Genomic DNA, 21,087 nt, shown 5'->3' with positions numbered 1-21,087 from the left:
GGTCTCTGTTATCTTTTTGCACCTACTGAAAACCTTCCTCTTTCAACAAGCCTTTTAAGGAGAGGCCTTATCCCAGTCTGCATCTGTGCTGGAATTGCTTTTTAATATGTTTAAGATTTTTTAAAAAAAATTCTAAAAATGTTTTAAAATGTTTTCTTTTTAATATTTTAAAAGATGTTTTTAAAGATGTTTTTAGTGTGTTGTTGCTTGTTGTTTGCCGCCCTGGGCTTCTTCTGGGAGGAAGGGTGGAATATAAATTTAATAATTTTTTAAAATGTATATTTCAGCCTTGCAAATAAAGTTCACCAAAAAGCCTAGTAGCCTGCCTGCTACAAATGCTATGTCAAGTGTGTTACAGCACATACAAATTAAAGAAGACAAACAACACACCCCAACTCTTTATTTATTTTATTTATTATTTGATTTATATCCCGCCCTTCCTCCCAGCAGGAGCCCAGGGCGGCAAAACACTAAAAACACTTTAAAACATCATAAAAACTGACCTTAAAATACATTAAAACAACTTTAAAAACATCTTAAATAAAAAGTTTAAAAAACCTATTGTCTAAAAAAAAGGTTTTTTTTAAAAAAAATAAATAAAAAGCAATTCCAACACAGATACAGACTGGGATAGGTCTCAATTTAAAAGGCTCTTAAAAAACTCTTGTGAAAGATACCTGTCTGGTGGCCCAGTGGTGGCTTTTACACACCATAGGCAACCATTAAAATCTTAGTAAAAGCTGTTTGCAAGATTATGTATAGGGCTCTCACCCAACTAAAGAAATCTCAGTTGGTTATTCACATTAGGTGGTGTCTTTTGCCTCCTTCAGCAACAATGTATTATCGTCAGACACAAACCATTGAAAAATGGAAATGGACTGCCTTCAAGTCGCTCCCGACTTATGGCAACCCTATCAATAGGGTCTTCATGGTAAGCGGTATTCAGTGATGATTTACCATTGCCTTCCTCTGAGGCTGAGAGGCAGTGAGTGGTCCAAGGTCACCCAGTGAGCTTCATGGCTGTGTGGGGATTGGAACCCTGATCTCCCAGGTCACAGTCCAACACTCTGACCACTATGCCACACAAAATCCCAACCAAACAGAAAAAAGAAAAAGGAAGCTCTATTGGAAGGAAGGCAGGTATGAACAGTAGTCCCCAGTCCTGTGCATCCTTGCCCCACACTGCCACCCCAAGGAAGTCCAAGGCTCTGTGGAGGGGTCAGAGCAGCCAAGGCAGCCTCAGTTTGCCCACATCCCCCAATGTGGACGCTCAGTTGTCGTCAGATTCATCCTTAAGCCTCATGCAGCTTAAGTGCAGAAGGCCATGACAACAGACTTGAGCACGACATACTTGACTTGTTTCTTGGTCGCATTTTTGCTTGTCTCCCACTTGCAGAAAGCTTTCCTCTTTATTCACATCCTCAGTGTACAAGGCATCTCAGAACATTCGGAGTAGATTTGCTGGCTGGCCCAGCTTTACCAGAAGGGCCTGTAAGGCTTAGAGGGTCTGCAGTTCCTTCTGTTCGTCACTTAGGTATTTCTGCAGTAACTTGGTTCGGCTCTCAATCACGGGACTGTCCATCTAGTAAGGACGCTCAAAAACAACAGCTGAATGGCACGCCAACGTCATCAAGGCCCTGATGAATGTACTGGATGAGACTGGCCGTTCACTCAGGTTCACCTCAATCCAGTCGTTTGCATTTTCTTTCAACCGCTTGTCTAGCTGCTTGCACAGCTCTTCAGACATGAGCTCCTTGCGGCTGGGTGCATCCATTACTGTCACCCATTGCACACTCATTTCTGCTCTGTGATGAACTTACTGGCACCCTGGTCCTCGGGCAGGAACTCCTTCCAGCCAAGGCCCCCCATCTCTCTGCTTTCTCGTGGCTCATCCCTTTGCAAGATCTCCAGCAGCAGAGTTGTGGCTTTGCCGACAAGTACCAAAGGCTTGGCGATCTCCCTGAACAGCTCCTTCATGGGGACACCGCCTTCTCTCAGAATAAGAGTTATGATCTCTACCAGGTACAGCCATATGTGTGGAGTATCAATCTCCATGTCTTCACCAATCTCCAGGATCTCATGCAGCCCTTTGTAGCATTGTTCCTTGGAGAGGCTGCCTTCTTTTTTGACCAGCTGGTATAGCAGCAGACAATCATTCTCCGCTCCACCATGGACTCAATGCCATTCCATACTAGGGATGTGCTAGAATTCCTCCAATTCAGACTTGGTACCAAATTTTCCATTAATTTGCTTATTCTGTATTGGTGCAGATCTGATTTTTATGCAGTGATTTTCCATGATTGGTTTTGAAAACAGTTTTTTTTTAAATGCCTCGAAAATATTGATATAAAGAACAGTAATTGTATAAATATTTCCTTTCACTTATTGATAGCTCCTTTCAAAATAGTGGTAATATCATCAATATTTTTTGCAAAGGCAAAGAACGCATCAGTAAAAGCAGTGGCTAGTGGACAAACAGTGAACTTGGCTTGATACTGGCCTGTTAGGTCAATAGAGTGCTTTTGAATTGCCACTGGCCACTGGATCCCATCCTTATTCTGTACAAAGGTGTAGAACTGGGAGGGGCACCACATTCTGCAGAGCCTCCTTCATGCCACTGATGTGCAGATATTCCTCAAATGATAGCCTTGGCTTTCTTTTCCTCTTCCTTGGACAAGGCAGGTTAGGCAGGTTGCTCAGGGGTCCCAGTCTTGCGCTCTGCAGGCTCCTGCTCTGATCCCATTCTTCTGTCATGCTTTCCACACCATTTCAAGGTCCCCTTGGCACTCACACACCCGGCTCCTGTATCCATTACCTTGCTGAAGCTGTGCTTGGTGACAGGGGTCCTGTTCCAATCTGACCGCTCCCTGATTGCTCAAGGCGCTCACCTCTTTCTTGCTGCTCACCCTCCAATTATTCACATGTTTTAGACAATTAATCTATTACAGAAATTTTCATATGAATAAAAATACTTCTGAAAGGGGGAAAAAAGAGCATGTTTCAATGTTTTTAAATAATGCACATATGTGTTGCAAAAGGTGATCTTAAATGAGGTATTCCATTGCCTTTGGGAACAGTGGAGACTGTTAATAGTTTACCAGAACAAAATCAAATCTTTTTAAAAGCTTGAACAAGAAGTGTTGGCTACGTTTGAATGCAACACTAAACCATAAACTGCAGTTAAGCAAATGAACCATATTGGTCTGACTATAGGATGCACTTTTCTCCAAACCTGGCTTGTATAAAAGTTGAGTGCAGCCTATTACCTTGCTCTTATAGGTGGACTGCCTTCAAGTCGATCCCGACTTATGGCGACCCTATGAATAGGGTTTTCATGGTAAGAGATATTCAGAGGGGGTTTACCATTGCCTTCCTCTGAGGCTGAGAGGCAGAGACTAGCCCAAGGTCACCCAGTGAGTTTCGTGGCTGTGTGGGGATTTGAACTCTGGTCTCCGAGGTCATAGTCCAACACCTTAACCACTACACCACACTGGCTCTCAGCTCTTACAGATAGAAGCCTTGATTTAAGATGAGAGCTCAAGGACCATGAGGAACTTTGATAGTTTTTCTAAAAGGATCACTTGCCCTTCTCAACAGGTGGCTCTGGTTGCCCAGTTATTCATGGTGCGACAAATCTTGTACCTGTACATGTTTTTTTTTATTGTGAAAAGCACTGTATGGGGCCAGAGATTTATAGGATATTTTTTCCCTTCAAAGAGATCTCATTTTTGGGTTCGGTCTATATTCGGAGGCTGACTGAGTAGGCTGTTTACAAGCTGGTACATTTGGCTTGAGCCCTCCCCACTTTGTTTCTTTCTTCCTCCAGTAGGCAAAAAACACACACAAAAACCAGAATAGCTGCATTACCATTACATCCAAAACAGTGCTTATGGTTTGTTTTGCTCCAAACAAACCACAATTTGAAACCAAGCTTTGGTTGTGGCTTCCTGCTTGTGGTTTATCTGTGAGGCTATGGAATGTGCAACGCAGGGGCCCACACAATTACTGCACATTTTAATTTGCTTAACCATGGTTTATGGCAGGGAAGGCTAACAACTTGTGGCCCACTGGGTGCTGTTGGACTGCAACTCCCACCAGCCCTAGCCAGCATGGTCAATGGCCTGGATGATGGGATTTGTAGTCCACCAACATCTGGAAGGCCACTGGTTAGACAACCCCTGGTTTATGGTTTAGCATTGCATCTGAACATGGCCATCATGTTAATGCCTCTGAATACTCGTTGCTAGGAATTCACAAGTTGCTCGTAGGTCCTTCTCTTGAGCTTCCCACAGGGGGATCTGATTGGCCACTGCGAAAACAGAATGCAGGCCTGGATGAACCTTTGGCCTGATTCAGCAGGCCTCTTCTTATCTGAGTGATCTTGTTAGTGCTACTTTCCCCCTCTTTTACTCTTCCCAGCCTTCATTTTGTTTTCTGTTTGCTTGATAAAAAAAACTTCAAGCTCAAGAAAAAAAGAGTTCTCTTTCACACGAGTGCTATAGGGAAAAGCCTCTTCTAAGATGGTGTGTGTCTTTTTTTAAATCCTTTTTTTAAAAACTTTAAAGAAATATAGCCACTTTAATTGGGGCTATCCTTATAGCCAATCAAGAGTGGGTTTTTTTTAACCATTACTGTAATTGAATGAATTACTGACAATGCAGCCCTATATATGTACACTTAGAAGCAAGTCCCACTGAGTTTATTTATTCATTCATTCATTTATTATTTGATTTATATCCCGCCCTTCCTCCCAGCAGGAGCCCAGGGCGCCAATCAAAAGCGTTAAAAACACATCAAAACATCATAAAAACAATCCTTAAAATACATTAAAACAAAACTACTTTAAAAACATTTTTTTAAAAAGCTTTAAAAACATCCTTAAAAAAGGGTTAAAAAACATATTGTTTTTAAAAAAAACATATTAAAAGCAATTCCAGTACAGACGCAGACTGGGATAGGTCTCAACTTAAGAGGCTTGTTGAAAGAGGAAAGTCTTCAAAAGGCACCGAAAAGATAACAGAGATGGCGCCTGCCTAATATTTAAGGGGAGGGAATTCCACAAGGTCGGTGCTGCCACACTAAAGGTCCATTTCCTATATTGCGCACAACGGACCTCCTGATAAGATGGTATCTGCAGAAGGCCCTCACCTGCAGAGTGCAGTGATCGACTGGGTAGATAAGGGATAAGATGGTCTTTCAGGTATCCTGGTCCCAAGATGTATAGGGCTTTGTACACCAAAACTAGAACCTTGAACTTGGCCGGGTAGCAAATGGGCAGCCAGTGCAATTCTTTCAGCAGCGGGGTGACATGTGAGTGATACCCTGCCCCACTGAGAAGTCTCGCTGCCGCATTTTGCACCAGCTGCAGCTTCCAGATCAACCTCAAGGGCAGCTCCACATAGAGCGCATTACAGTAATCCAGCCTGGAGGTTACCAGTGCGTGGACAACAGTGGTCAGCCTATCTTGGTCCAGAAACAGCCGCAGCTGTTTACCAGCCGAAGCTGGTAAAAGGCACTCCTAGCCACGGAGGTCACCTGGGCCTCTAGTGACAAAGATGGATCCAGGAGCACCCCCAGACTACAGACCTGCTCTTTCAAAGGGAGTACAACCCCATCCGAAGCAGGCAACCGACCAATTATCCAAACTCGGGAACCATCAACCCACAGTGCCTCCGTCTTGCTAGGGTTCAGACTCAGTTCAATGGGGCTTACTTCTAGGTAAGTGGATATTGGGTTGCAACCTTCATATTGCAGTCTTTGGTTAGAAATAGGTATGTTTTTAATGCTATTTTTATTATACGTAGATCACCACCACCACCAATGCATCAGGGCCCATAGAAGCTGTCTAGCCAAACAAATAACCGGCAGCATGTTTAACAACCCCCCACCATACTTAAGTATCAGATTTGACTGCAAACTTAAGTGCTAAATTATTATTTTCCAGATCTGAATTGTTAACAGCCTCCTGCTAATGCCTGATGACTCCTAACTGACTCAATTCTATACTGTTTTAATAAGCGCCTTCTTTGCAGGCACTGGGGGCTATTGCTGTGCTGTCAAAAACGTGTTTTGCTGCAATGTGGGCTTGCTGCTCGCTCGGCTTTTGCAAGGGCATCTCAAAGGAAGCCAAGGAAAAGGGAAGTCCTGAAAGCACGAGGCTCTGTGCACGTTCTAGTCTCTGGCACACAACCGCACAGCAAAACCATAACTCAGGGGCAGACCATCTGCTCTGCATGCAGAAGGTACCAGGTACAATCCCTGCAATCTTCAGGTAGGGCAGGGAAAGTATTCCCTGTCTGAAAACCTGGAGATCCACTACCAGTCCGTTTGGACAATACTAAGCTACATGGACCAATGGACTGACAAAATATATGGCAGCTTCCTAGGTTCCTAGGACATGGTGGTAGAAGGAAATAGCAATCCCAAACAAAGAACATGGAGGGGCCCATTTCCATAGTTATTAATTTTCATTTATATCCAATGGCAGCTGGAGACTCCGTGTCAGTGGAATCCACTTCGGGTTTTAGCCCGGATTAAAACCTGGAATGGATTCTATTGCTGCACTGACATGGAGCCCACCATCCCCACTAGATATAACCCACCTTTCCTGCAGAGTGCTCAAGATGCTATACATGCTTCTCCCCTCCTCATTTTATCCTTACAACAACCCTGCAAGGTAGTTTAGACTAAGAGACAGTGACTGGTTCAAGATCACCCAGTGAGCTTTGTGACTGACTGGAGATTTGAACCCTGGTCTCCCAAGTTCCAGTCCTGGACCCTAACCAGTATACCACACTGGCTCTCATATACTTCTCATAAATATATACACATATATTTTGCAAAAACTACCTACATATATTTTATGGCAACTCTGGATAGGGAAAGGGGAGAAACTCAATTCCATTCGCATTTCAAGCCAAGCCTATCAAATTCACCTTTTCCAGAACAATATGAGAACCGAAAGACAGTCATTCCTCAAAATTCACACTTATCCAAGTTTTGCAAAGCATTTCTCCAACCAAACATTTACAAAAATGTAATGCCCTGGGCTCCTGCTGGGAGGAAGGGCAGGATATAAATCAAATAATTTCAGCCTCAGAGGAAGGCAATGGTAAACCCCCTCTGAATACCACTTACCATGAAAACCCTATTCATAGGGTCACCATAAGTCGGGATCAACTTGAAGGCAGTCCATTTGCATACCAAATAAATAAATAAATAAATAAATAAATGCATATATTGGAAGAAGTGGGCTTTAAAATTAATATATTAGTAAAAAAATACAAAATGCATTATAAAAAGAAATTGCTTGCAAAAATGTGCACATTAATCAAAACAGCATACAAAAATGTGTTTATTACGAGAAATTTGCACTAAAATATATTGTTTTAAATTTTAAATTGTGTTTTAAATTGTTTTTTTTAAAAAGATGTATTTTAAATTGTATTTGTTTTTAGTTACTGTAAACCGCCCAGAGAGCTTCAGCTATGGGGCGGTATACAAGCGTAATAAATAAATAAATAAATAAAATGCTGACAATTTTTTTAGGATTTATTTTTATTCACAATTCAGGATTTATTTTTAATCACAAATTGCTACAGAAACCTGAAAAGCTGAATTTAAGACTGGAAAAATGAAAAACGGAGAGAAGCAAAACGGACAGATCCTTCCATCCCTAACTCTGGGATGCAGCAAACCACAGAAGTCTGAGACATCACTTTATACGAGGGTACATACTTTGAGCACACAGGTTCATGCGCTTTCTACTCCTCCCACTGAGGATGATGATGCAGGAGGACTCCACACAGATTCAGCTTTAGCGTATTAATTGTGAGATTCCATGCAAGTGCCTGGATCCTCTCTGACCCAGAGCCTTGAGTGACCTCTTGGGGCCCCACAGAGGACCCTGCTTCAGCTGAAGCTCTGGAGGTCTTCTCCTCCTCCTCCAGCTGATCTGCTCCTCCTCCTAGCACGGGGGGGGGGTCTGTTCGCTCCCGAGGAGGACCGTCCACACATCATTCCACTTATGCAATGCTTCCCCAATTTTACCATATTATTACTGCCTGGGCTACGGTCATACCACCCTGAACACTCCTGATCTCGGAAGCTAAGCAGGGTCAGGCCTGGTTAGTACTTGGATGGGAGATCGCCTGGGAATACCAGATGCCGTAGGTATAGAGGAAGGCAATGGTAAAACTACCTCTGAATACCTCTTACCAAGAAAACCCTATGAATATATAGGGTCGCCATAAGTCATAATCGATTGAAGGCATAGAGCCAGTGTGGTGTAGTGGTTAAGGTGTCGGACCACAACCTGGGGGACCAGGGTTTGAATCCCCATACAGCCATGAAGATCACGGGGTGACCTTGGGCCAGTCACTGCCTCTCAGCCTCAGAGAAAGGCCATGGTAAACCCCCTCTGAATACCGCTTACCATGAAAACCCTATTCAAAGCATAGCCATAAGTCGGAATCGACTTGAAGGCTGTCCATTTCCATTTTCAACAACAACAATTACTGTCTGGAGTGGCATGTGATGTTCCTATATTAATGTATATATGGTAAGTGTTGGTTGTTTAGAAGATATATGGTAAGTAGTGAAAGAGGAGGGGGAGTGAATGGGCAGTAGAATGCTAGATGATTGGCTGAGTGTTTAAAATGGCTGAACGTATAAAAGGAAGAGTGAGAGTGGAATCAGGGGGGAGAAGAGAACTGAGTGGGTTGCTTGGTGGGGTTTAGAGAGTTGTTTGACAGGAGAGAGTGGAGAAGGAGGGAGGTGGAGTTCGGATTAGTATTGAGTAAAACAATATGCTTATGTGCTTTAAGAAGAAATCTTGTTAATCTTGTTAGCTTTGTTATCTTTAATAAATACTTAATTTGGTTTACCAAAGGCCTGATCCTTGGCTGGGGTTTCACAGACCAGAAGGGAGGGTAAGGTAATGACCAAGGCTGAAGGGAAACTGTAACAAATGGTGGCAGCGGTGAAGAGAATAACAATACCAGTATTCAGAGTCTCTGGGAATACTAGTATTAGGACGTGACTGGTAGTTGCTTAGCAGGGGGATCTGTTGAGATCTGTGCTAGAGCGGGGAGAGAAACAATAAAAAAAGGACAGTCCGGACTGGTGGAGTCCCTGGTGATGCCTAGTGACAGGCAGTAGCCACGCACAGGTAGGAACCTGACAGGGAGAGCCAGGGAAGGACACCTCACATGGCACTCCCACGCTACAACGCACCAAAAGTGGGATGAAATAATACGGAACATTTGTGGGTACAAAAAGTTACTGTATACAATTTTACAAGGAAGCTACAGGACATACACTAATTGGAAATGAAGCAATATGCCTGCTCCAAAACTTTTGCAACCGCGAATAGTATAGAAAATAGGATCCCTCCCATGTAACTGTCCCACTACCATCCTGAGCACAAATCATCATGAATGCACAATCAATAGGACATCTGGAGAGGTCCCAAGTCTCAACTCAGGCAGAAACACATTAAGAGAGCCAGTGTGGTATAGTAGTTAAAGTGTCAGACTGGGACCTGGGAGATCAGGATTCAAATCCCTGGCTCAGCCATGAAGCTCACTGAGTGAGCTTGGGCTAGTCACTATCTCTCTATCCTACCTCACAGGGTTGTTGTGGGGATAAAAGCAGAAGGGGGAGAGCCACCTTGAGCTCCTTGGAGGAAAGGTGGGATATAAATGTAATAATAAATAAATAAATACTGGCATGACTTACAGGACTATTATAATTATTATTGACATCATCATCATCTTAATTTCATCATCATCATCTTCATCTTAATTTCTCACCCACCCTTCACCATAAGGTCTCCTGCTGGGAGGAAGGGCGGGATATCAATCAATCAATCAATCAATAAAATAAGGTGCAGGATACAACAATATAAAATTCAGTATTAAAAAGTTTAAAAGAAACTACAGTTACAGGGAAAGGATGGGCCCTGAAAATGTGTACCTCAGATGTCAAAGTCCAGGATAAAGAGGTGCAACTTCAGCAAATGACAAAAACTGTAAAGTGAAAATGCCAGACACACATGTGGGGAGGTAATCCCACAATTTAGAGGCTGCCACAGAGAATGCCCTCTTTTGGGACCCCATTCCTTGAACTTCTGAGGGTGGTAGGAACCACCAAGAGCGTCCCTTCTGCTGATCTTAACACCCAAGAGGGTCTGTAGGGAAGGAGGTGGTCTTTCAGATATTTGGGGCCTAAGTCATCTAAGGCTTTAAACCAGCCTTTCCCAACCGGTGTGCCTCCAGATGTTGTTGGACCACAACTCCCATCAGCCTCAGCCATTGGCAATGCTGGCTGAGGCTGATGGGAGTTGTGGTCCAACAACATCTGGAGGCACACGGGTTGGGAAAGGCTGCTTTAAACACTAATGTGAGCACCTTGAGTTGGGCCTTGAAGCGAACTGGCAACCAATGTGGCTGTTTTAAAACAGGAGTTATGTGAGTTCTAAATGGAACCCTAAACAGCAATCTGGCTGCTGCATTTTGGATCAGTTGAAGTTTCCGAGTTATCTTCATGGGCAGCCCCAGTAGAATGCATTGCAATATTGGACCATCTCGAACACTTGAGCGACGGGCCATGAAAATGTGTACAGGCTTAATTATTATTTGATACTGTTCATTCTTTTGCTAAGCCAAGCAAAGTCAGTACATGCTAAGCGTGAATATATTTACAGGAATCTGCCTACTCCAATGAGGAATTACTCGGCTCGCTGCCGCAGAATTAGAAGAAACATCTCTTTGCATGCTGCATGCTTGCCTTTCCGCCATTTAAAACCAGCACCCAGGAGTTCAATGCCTGAACCCGTGCCTCCTTCTTAGTGACAAATCTTAGGCTCGGGGTAATTAGAGGACCTTTTTTAGTGTCCTATGGTAGGTGGCTTTCAAATGACTCAGTTTCATGTTCTGAAAAGAACACAAGAATTTCCAACCCCTTCGGAGCTATTTATACATCATCTGCCCTGCAAAATCCACAGACGAACATAAACTAGTGAAACAAACATTCATGTCTCAGGAACTGCCTGAAGGTAAAAGGAACGAGAGAGTAAAGACTTCTCTCTGACCGAGGAAACACTGATGGTTTTTCATATATTTTTCAAACTATTGGAACTCTTTTGGCCAAGTTCAAGGTTCTAGTTTTGGTATACAAAGGCCTATACAGCTTGGGACCAGGATACCTGAAAGACCATCTTATCCCTTATATACCCAGTCAATCACTGCGCTCTGCAGGTGAGAGCCTCCTGCAAGATACCAACTTATCAGGAGGTATGTTCCACACAACATAGGAAGTGGACCTTTAATGTGGCTGCACCTACCTTGTGGAATTCCCTCCCCTTACATATTAGGCAGGTGCCATCTCTGCTATCTTTTGGGCGCCTTTTGAGAAGACTTCCCTCTTTCAACAGGCCTTTTAAGTTAAGACCTATCCCGGTCTGCATCTGTGTTAGAATTGCTTTTAATATGTTTTCTTCAATAATATGTTTTTAACCCTTTTTTTAAAGATGTTTTTAAAGCTTTAAAAATAATGTTTTTAGCACTGTTTTGTTTTAATGTATTTTGAGGTCTTTTTATGATGTTTTAAAGTGTTTTTAGTGTTTCTGTTTGCTGCCCTGGGCTTCTGCTGGGAGGAAGGGAGGGATATGAATCAAATAATAAATAAAATAAAAACTCTGGTTCCCTTTCAAAGCTGCCTCTACTGTCACAGCCCCTGCAAGACATAAGCGGCACCCGAGGGAGATCAAGTGTCCCCAGACAAATAGTTCCACACAAGTGCTGGACCCCTGTGCTTCAGAGTGCTTTTCTTTCCTATTGAGTCAATATAGAAGGGTCATGGCTCAGTGGCAAGGGCATATGCTTTGCATGCACAAGGTCCCAGGTTCAATCCCTGGCATCTCCAGGTTGGCCTGGGAACATACATTGTCTAAATCCCTGCCAGTCAGTGCGGACAATACTGAGCTGGATGGACCAATGGTCTGATTCACTACAAGGCAGTTTCCTATGTTCCTATACAACTGGAACATATACAGCCTTGAAGGTTATCTAGTTCTGTCCCTTGCTCAGTAAGTTAGTTAGTTCTGTCACTAGAAGCTAAAATGATAAAACTGAGGTTATCATACTTTGGACACATCGTGAGAAGACATGATTCACTACAAAAGACAATAATGCTGGGAAAAACAGCAGGGAGTAGAAAAAGAGGAAGGCCAAACAAGAGATGGATTGATTCCATAAAGGAAGCCACAGACCTGAACTTACAAGATCTGAACAGGGTGATTCATGACAGATGCTGTTGGAGGTCGCTGATTCATAGGGTCACCATAAATAGTAATTGACTTGAAGGAACATAACAACAACAACAACGAGAACGAAAACGTCTGCATAAAAATGCATAAAATTAGTGAAAATAACATACAAAGCTGCATTATATTAGGGGAAATTGCTTGCAAAAATGTATATTTGTCATAAGAATGTATTTATTAGGAGAAATTCAACTACAATGCTGACCAATTTTCATGAGGATATATCACAAAATATTATGGAAATGTGGAGAACTGAATTTAAGACTGAAAACATGAGAAACAGAAAAATTGAAACTGGCAGATTCGTCCATCCCTAATAAAACCCTTATAACAAAATTGGCTCTAAGGTTTTCCTGTTGACATATTTGAAAGGTACAGTTTCTCTTGTTTTCCTTTCTCTGGGCTTTTTATTTTTGCTGGGAGTCAAGCACCAATGCTTGTAACATAACCTGAACCAGTGAGGAGTGATAAGACGGAAAAGCAACCTATTCTTCCCTCACCAATTCCTTCTTTAGTAAACCACTTGTTGATTTGTAGATTGTTTTTCTCAGGCATTACTTCCTTTCTCCTTCATCTTGTTAATGTTAGTGTGTGTGAGTAATGACTCTATAATGGCTACATGTATGCCTGCATTCAGAATGGTTTTATTTTCCCAGAAGTTATTCTTTCAATCACTAGTTTTATCAAACTTGATTTCTTCACTCTGCTGCTATATATACCAAACTTCAATAACTTTCACTTGTTCTGTTCTTCCTCACTCCTTTAGGCATCCTCAACTATCACCCACGCTTGCTTTGATAGAAGCAGGTTTTGGACATCAAAATGGAGATGGGAAATTTAGTATCCCATTGTGTTCACCCCAAGAAACAAACCACTGTTAGGCTGAGGGCCTACCCAAAAAATCAACAAGAATTTCACCCCTGTACATAATTGGCCCTAAGCCCTTAACAGAAACTGGCCAGATTTTTTTCAGATTTTTTTCCACATTCTTGAGGACTAGATGCTTGCTCTTTAAAAAAACAAAAAAACTAAGATTATTTGAGGAAGCCACCTAGCTCTACAGTAGAAAGAGAGACTGATCCATGGCTGTGTAGACAAATTCCAACACATCCTCTCCCTTCCCCCCCAAAAATTACGGCTATTTTGTCCTGGTTCTAGTGCATTAAAATTTCATTTAACTTTGCACTGAGGTGGCAGCTGTTTTTATTTAGGCAACAGTACGAAATCTCTGAATGTAAAACAGAACAGATTGAGAGCCAATATAAGAGAGGAGCATATTCATTCTCCCTGGCGTAAGAAAAAACCTTGCTGCTTACAGGAATAAGGGCATACGTATTGCAGAAGCTGTAAAGGAGAGTGGCTGGCAAGATGATGGCATTCCTTGAGCAGCTCGCTCTGTTAAGCTGATCTCTTCTGACGGGTAAATGGAGTCTACACTTCACTGCACCTTCACCTACAGAAAAATGTTCTCCTGGCAATAGAATGTGTGTAATATTTCCCCGAGAGCCTAATAAACTTAATTTTCTTCATTCCTGTAGAGCATTCACTCATGTTCCAAAAGCTTATTGAGGTTTCCCCCCTCCTTCTCTCTCTCCGATATTCCTGTGCTCAGACTTAAGAATATGCTTTTAGAGACACAAATTCACACAGACACTGGTTTGGCAAATCAGTTATCTCTGTCTCCAAAGAAGATGGTGGACCTAATGGCCTGGATCTCTTTGAGTGCAGTTTAGTCAGCAAGAGTTAGCCACGTCAATGCCATTTGTTCCCCGTGCCACTTCTTCTCCCTGGAGTGAACTCCCCCACTCTCTCCTTATCTCCAGTTTAAAGGATGGGTCAGCAGTCTGACAGTGAGCGTTATGGCTAACCAGCTTCCAAACTTAACCAAGATTTAACAGTTGGAAACTGGCTAGCAAACAAGTATAGAGCAGGTCATTCAGGTGGTCTGCAGCATGTCCGCATCAAAAATTCATACTGACTTTTAACTGTATTTTTAATGTTTTCATTTTATTTCTTCTTTATTTCTTACATTGGATTTTACCACTTGAATTCTACGGAATGCAAATTGCAATACAGTAAAATACAATATAAGAAATACAAGAAGCAATAAAAATGCAATTAAAAATCACACATCTAGCACAGCATGTTACAATTGCTACAACAGGCAGCAACATCATTAAGTGGTCCGCCAAGACCCTCAGCAATTTTCAAGTGGTCCGTGGGGGGGAAAAGTTTGGGAACCACTGCACTAGAACATAGGAAACCATCTTATTTCAGCTCAGACTAATTGTTCACCTATCCCAGTACTGTCTGTTGTGTCTGACAGCCTCTCTCCAGGGTCTCAGGCAGAGATAGATGGTTCACATTACCTGCTGCCCGAGATGTATTTTAACTGGAGATCCAGGGAACGAGCTTAGGACATTCTGCATGCAAAGCATGTGATGTATTACTGAGCTACGGCCTCCCAACATTTTTCAATATATGAAAAGGCACCAATGTTGAGCTTTCATAATATGCAAATTTATTTAACCAATTACGGTTGCACTCAAAGTAAACCCACTGAAATCTGAATGAAGTCATGTCCATTATTTTTAATGGGTCTACTCTCTGTAGGACTAACAACAGATACAGCCATATAGGACTAACAATAGATACAACCATATATCAATACATTAATTAATTAATCCTGATAAATAATATTCCCTGTGGAATTTCCTCCCCTTAAATATTAGGTAGGCGCCATCTCTGTTACCTTTTGGTGCCTACTGAAAACCTTCCTCTTTCAACAAACCTTCCAGGTTGACACCTTATCCCAGCCTGCATCTGTGTTGGAATCACTTTTTAATATGTTTTTTATACCTTTTCTTTTTTTAAAGATCTTTTTAAAGCTTTTTAAAAATGCTTTTAAAGATGTTTTGTTTTAATATGTTTTAAAGTCCGTTTTTATGATGTTTTAGAGTGTTTTTAGTGCTTTTGTTTGCCGCCCTGGGCTCTTGCTAGGAGGAAGGGCGGGATGTAAATCAAATAATAAATAAAATAAAATAAATATTATTCTGTACTATTAAAGAGATTTACATCCTGCTCTTTCCTCCAAAGGAGCCCAGAACAGCAGGCATGTCAATTCTAAAACAATATTAAAATTATGATTATTTATTTGTTTCAGTTGTCCTCCCCCTCCCCCTGCTGAGTTATAACAATACTTTTGTGACAATGATTTAATTAAAGAAGTTAATTAACTGGCTGACTAATTTTAAAATATTTTCTGAGATAGTCTGTTCTATAGGGATAACGCTATCATTTTATTTACCCAGATATTCCATGATCTTTCTAAAGCCTTCCATCAGTTTTTCCCCAAACGCTACATTGGCCCTTACCCACCCTGGTGCCTTCCAGAGGTTCTTGGGACTACTACTTCCATCCTCCCTGACCATTGGCCATGCTGGCTGGGGGGTGGGTAGGCAGGCACCAGATCATTTAGAGAGCACCAGGTTGGGCAGCCTGCCCCACAGAACAAGTCTTCTTTCCCCACACCTCCTGTTTAGTTTCACCATAGCAGTTTAGCACTCAAATGCTGATTAGCCTTAAAACAGCCTTCGTTAACCTGGTGTTCCCCAGATGTTTCAGACTGCATCATGCTGGCTGGGGCTGATGGGAGCTATGGTCCAAAACATCTGGAGGGCACCACATTGGTGAAGGTTGCCTAAAACAGTTGATCATGTCAAGGGATTACATGTTTTAGACCTAGGATGAAAAAGTCTGCCAAGGGCAAAACTGCATGTTACGAAGGGGCTTTACCCCCCACCGAAATGACAGCTTCATGGGGAGTTTCACCCTCCTCTTCCATCATCCAACTTGTGTCTAAATGCCATTATGAGGCACATTTCACAGTTTTCACCCCACCTGCCAGCAGCACTGGAAAGAGCCAGTGATAGTGTTGTGGTTACGGTTTCTGATTGGGACCTGGGAGACCAGGGTTCAAATTCCCATTCAGCCATAAATCTTACTGAGTAACCTTGGGACAGTCGCTGTCTCTCAGCCAAGCCTACCTCACAGGGTTGTTGTGAGGATAAAATGAGGGAGGAGAAGAAACATGTATGCCACCTAGAGCTCCTTGGTGGGAAGGTGGAATATGAATATATTAAACAAACAGACAGAAAATACAGGCATGGTGTGTAGCACTCACAATGTGGATGTTGTTCCAAGTGCCCTCCATATTGGATTGCTACTAGTGGATTGCATAAACAGTATAATTTTTGCCAAATTCCTTACAATGATCCTTTTGTTCACTCTGAACCCACCTATACCTTTCTTGAGATCTGAGACCATTTCTCCTCTGAAGAGAGACTGCTCCCAAAGTGGGAAAGGTTAGCCTATGAGATTGGGGGCTACGGCCATTTAAAATAACGTGGGGTGGGTTTTTTTCACATTAATAAACATGTATACAATTAAGTTCTGGAGTAACATAGCAGGTTACATGCCTCAAACAGCCGCCTTCCCTCTGTCATGCTGATACCAGCTCAATTTGAACAGAATCAGCCTTGACACTTCTGTGCTAGCACTCTCAGCATGGTGACAAAGCTGTTGCTCAGGAAGGAATGAAGTGCTCATCAATCATGATTCTATGTTTAGTGTTGCAGCGTGTTCCTGTAACACTTGTCGCTTTTGAGCTATGTGTGCATCATTGTATAGCCAGATGCTCACAAGATGCTCAACTGAAATGTGGTTCAATATTGCCATTTTTGCTTCAGTTGTCAAGAAACACAGGACAATAAAGTCCATAGGCAACTGTAATTCGTTACATTAGGCAAAGGGCAGAGCTGCACTTACCAAGGCGCATAGAGTTGCAGCCAGCAAGGGCCACCGTGCATCATGTTCTTCTATTCCCCAACATCTAGTTAAGCCAGGGTTGGCTAACCTTTTTCAACCCAAGGGATAGCCACTCCTCCGAGGGGTCCTTATCAGTGCACACACACAGCACACATACAGACCACACACATATAGCACACATGCAGGCACACATCGCTTCCTCCATCTCTCTCTCACTCACACACACTCACATATACATACAGTCACACACTCATATATACACTCTTACATACAAACAACACTGTAGCGGCAAATTCAGAGGTACAGGGTCCCTGCATGATAGTCACAGCTAAACCCCCTCACAGTCACACCCCTTCTAAGATGATACAATCTAATATTATAGAATAACCTGGCCAGGTTTGAATACTGCTTTCTGCTTCTCTATCTTTGTTAATGCCTTCTCTCACAACAACAGACATCCCTAGGAGCCAATTGGCATGAAAGGGGAGTGTGTTAATTACTGAGAAGAGTCTTCTCAGTGGCTGATTCCCTTTCACTTTGATTGGCTCCCGTCAGCAAGAAAAGAGGAAGAAGCATGCTAGAAGTCTCTTCTCAGTGGCTAACACATTTCTCCTTTCATGCTGATTGGCTCATAGGATGCTGGAGACATAGGGACCCCGTTCCCAAAAAAGTAAAGACCCTGGGTGACTACACCTCTGTATACAAACATACCTCCAGATTGCCACCCTGGGCTCATTTGGGAGGACAGGCAGGATACAAATTTAATAAATATAATAATTAAAAAATACACACAGAGAGACACAATCAGCATCGTTCTGTACGAAAGGAGGAGGTAGCATTTCCACCCACCTTGGTGAGGAGGAGGATGCCTTTTCCTCTTAAAGAGGAGGCAGGGGGCTCATTTCTCGCCTCAGTGCTGTGGTACTTATCAAAGAGACAGAAGATAAAAGATCCCTCTGGCTGCTCTTTGGAGAGGACCTCCAAAAAGTAGGCAGAGGAGTTTTCTCTCTCGATCCCTGTGATTGGAAGATAAAGCACTCAGAAGGAAAATCTGCAGGGGTTGGCAGACCACTTCCTGCAGCTTGCCCGCCTGGATCTTGTCCATGGTTTAGCCACCCTTGATGGGAACTGTTTTCAGCCCAAGGAGTACCTTCCTTTGTGGGCAGCCTTCCGGGGGCTGCAAGCCAGTGGTGGGTGGTGCCAGAGACTAAAGCGAGCAGAGCAAGGGATGCGAGTCGTAACTTTGTACAGTAAGACACGTTCCAGCCATTCAAATGTCAAAGATTTATACTCTCCCTGCCACACCCATCCCCCAGTGTTGATGCAATTTTCCTCCTGCTGCACTGACAGCGAAGCCAAATTAGTGGTGAAAAACAATGCATAATATTCATTTTTACTGAGGACTTCTGCCATGTCTAATACACTGAGTGCTCACCACGCTGGAAACAGCTGACGGCTCAGTTAGTTTTCTATGACTATATAATGGACTGCCTTCAAGTCAATCCCGACTTGTGGCGACCCTATGAATAGGGTTTTCATGGTAAGCGGTATTCAGAGGGGGTTTACCATTGCCTCCCTCTGAGGCTGAGAGGCAGTGACTGGCCCAGGGTCACCCAGTGAGCTTCATGGCTATGTGGGGATTCAACCCCTGGTCTCCCAGGTCATAGTCCATCACTCTAACCATTACGCCACGCTGGCTCTCCATGACAGAAGGTAGAAATTCTGCTCAGCAAATGAAACAGAAAGACAGAAATCCCATGACTGTGGCAGGTCTGAGTGATGCAATGTAAAATAAGGCTCCTGAAACTTGAATGCTTGTACAGAAGAGGGGATTTGGGCAGATGAGTCTTACACAGGAAGCTTCCTTATACCAAGACAGACCACTGTTCCATCCAGCTCAGTGTTGTCTACATCAGGGATGGGAAACCTGTTGGGGGGAGGGGGGAATGGACTACAACTCCCATCATCCTCCCCAGATATTGTTGGACTACAACTCCCATCATCCCTGATCACTGGCCATGATGGCTGGGGCTGATGGAAGCTGTAGTCCAACAACATCAGGAGGACCACAGGTTCCCTTTCCTTGGGATAGATAAAGTTGGGCTAGTTCGGGGTGAGGACCCTTTTTCTGCCAAAGGGCCACATCCCCTTCTGGGTAACTTTCCGAGGGCCGCATGCCAATGCTGAGTGAGGCCAGAGCCAAAAGTAGGCAAAACTACAGATGTAAATTTTACAGTAAAATAGTCTAGTTTCTACACATACTCACGTCATCATCCAACCAAACAAGCAAGAGGCATTATCAGAGTTCAAAGACATATTCCAGCCAGGCAACAACACTTGCAGTACAAAGCACAATCAGTGATGGGCATGGTCTGGGAAGAGTCTAGAGGACCAGATAGAGAAAACTGGAGAGCCACATATGGGCCCCAGGTTCACACCCCTGGGCTAAACGGACAAATAGCCTGAGCTGGTGATATAAGGCAGCTTCTCCATGTTCTTATTTGGAGAGTTTAATTATTAACATTACATTTTAAACCACAACTATCCATCCCATTTCCTGCTTTTCATCTTTTTTTGTTGTTGCAGGATGCTAAACGTGTTGACAATAGAGCGCCGAGCCCAGAAAACCATGTATTATCTACATGCCTGTCTGTTCATTACTGTTTGTGGAACAGCAGTGTTGGGTCAATATACCTGATCAAATCAAGCAGAGTTATTTACTGGGATGAATACTGAAAATAACTAGTACGTGGGTGTTAACTCTAAAGAGGGAAGGAAGCACGATGGGTGTTATTTCTTACGAACTTACATTTTCATGATCCATTTGGTTTTACAAGCTCTGCAAAAAGAGAAGACAACATTAATTCTCCATTAAAACATTTTAAAGTAATTGGAGAAGGCAGAGGAAGCCTGATGAGCTGTACTGAATCGCATCTCACATGGAAGGATAATGTGCTCATTGCAGCCTAGAAAGTAACTATACTCACGTGTGGATCTTTACTCAAGGATTTGGCCAACCTGAATGATACTGGAATCATTTCACAGAGGCTTTAATTGTGGCATACTGTTGATCAATAATATATCATCAGGGTTTGTTTTCCTATATGGGGATGTGAGGGGAAAGATATCATCCTTCTCCCTTGTCTTGCTGATTTTGCGTTTTGATTGTTACTTATATATTTCAATAAAATCTTTTTTTTAAAAACCCACACACCGTACTCTAATTTGCATCCCTTTTCTGACCTGTGACATTCGTGTCACACTGTAGTATAGTGGTTAGAGTGTTGGAGGGAGACCAGGGTTCAAATCCCCACTAGGCCATGAAGCTCACTGGGTGACCTTGGGCCAGTCACTGTCTCTCAGCCTAACCTACCTCACAGGGATGTTGTGATGATACAATCAGGAGGGGGAGAATGACCTTGAGCTCCTTGGAGGAAAGGTGGGATATAAAGGTAATAAATAAAATAAAATAAATATAAGCTATGCTACAAGAGAGAATGAGCACCGTAACAATATTGTATTGCTTTATTTATTTGTTAACTACATTTAGTAAAGGGAAGTCACCACAATCCCACAGTCTTTCAGATTTTAAAACTGAGAGGTCAAGGCTATATGAGTTATATTTAAAAGGCCTGGAAGGACCGTAAGGATGGCATCAGGCAAGCCTCTCTGGGGGTTTAATTCCCCACTCAGCTATGAATCTCACTGGGTGGCCTTGGGTCAGGTATGGTCTCTCAGCCTAACCTACCTCACAGGGTTGTTATGAGGATAAAATTGAAAGTTGAAGACCTATGCTTGTATGCCACCTCATGATCCGTGGTGGAAAGGTGGGATATAAATGTAATAATAAAATAATAATAAAAATAAAGCAGTGCCAAAACTACTGGTGGCTACCTGGCTCACCCAGGAGCCGTTGGGAATGTTAAGTGGTGCTG

At 42.8% G+C, this 21,087-nt stretch overlaps 1 protein-coding gene and 2 pseudogenes across 5 annotated transcripts in view; 1 reads left to right on the top strand and 2 right to left on the bottom strand.

Annotated features, from left to right (window-relative positions):
• The window catches only part of RTN1 (reticulon 1), a 188,539-nt gene that overhangs the window by 126,554 nt on the left and 40,898 nt on the right, over positions 1–21,087 (bottom strand). The gene's annotated exons all lie outside the window — the stretch shown is intronic.
• On the bottom strand, positions 1,309–2,683 carry LOC133376092 (eukaryotic translation initiation factor 4 gamma 1-like; annotated as a pseudogene).
• On the top strand, positions 8,067–8,175 carry LOC133378576 (5S ribosomal RNA; annotated as a pseudogene).

The sequence above is a fragment of the Rhineura floridana genome, chromosome 2 (genome assembly GCF_030035675.1).
Source record: "Rhineura floridana isolate rRhiFlo1 chromosome 2, rRhiFlo1.hap2, whole genome shotgun sequence".
NCBI lineage: Eukaryota > Metazoa > Chordata > Lepidosauria > Squamata > Rhineuridae > Rhineura > Rhineura floridana.
This window is presented reverse-complemented; position numbering and strand designations above follow the sequence as displayed.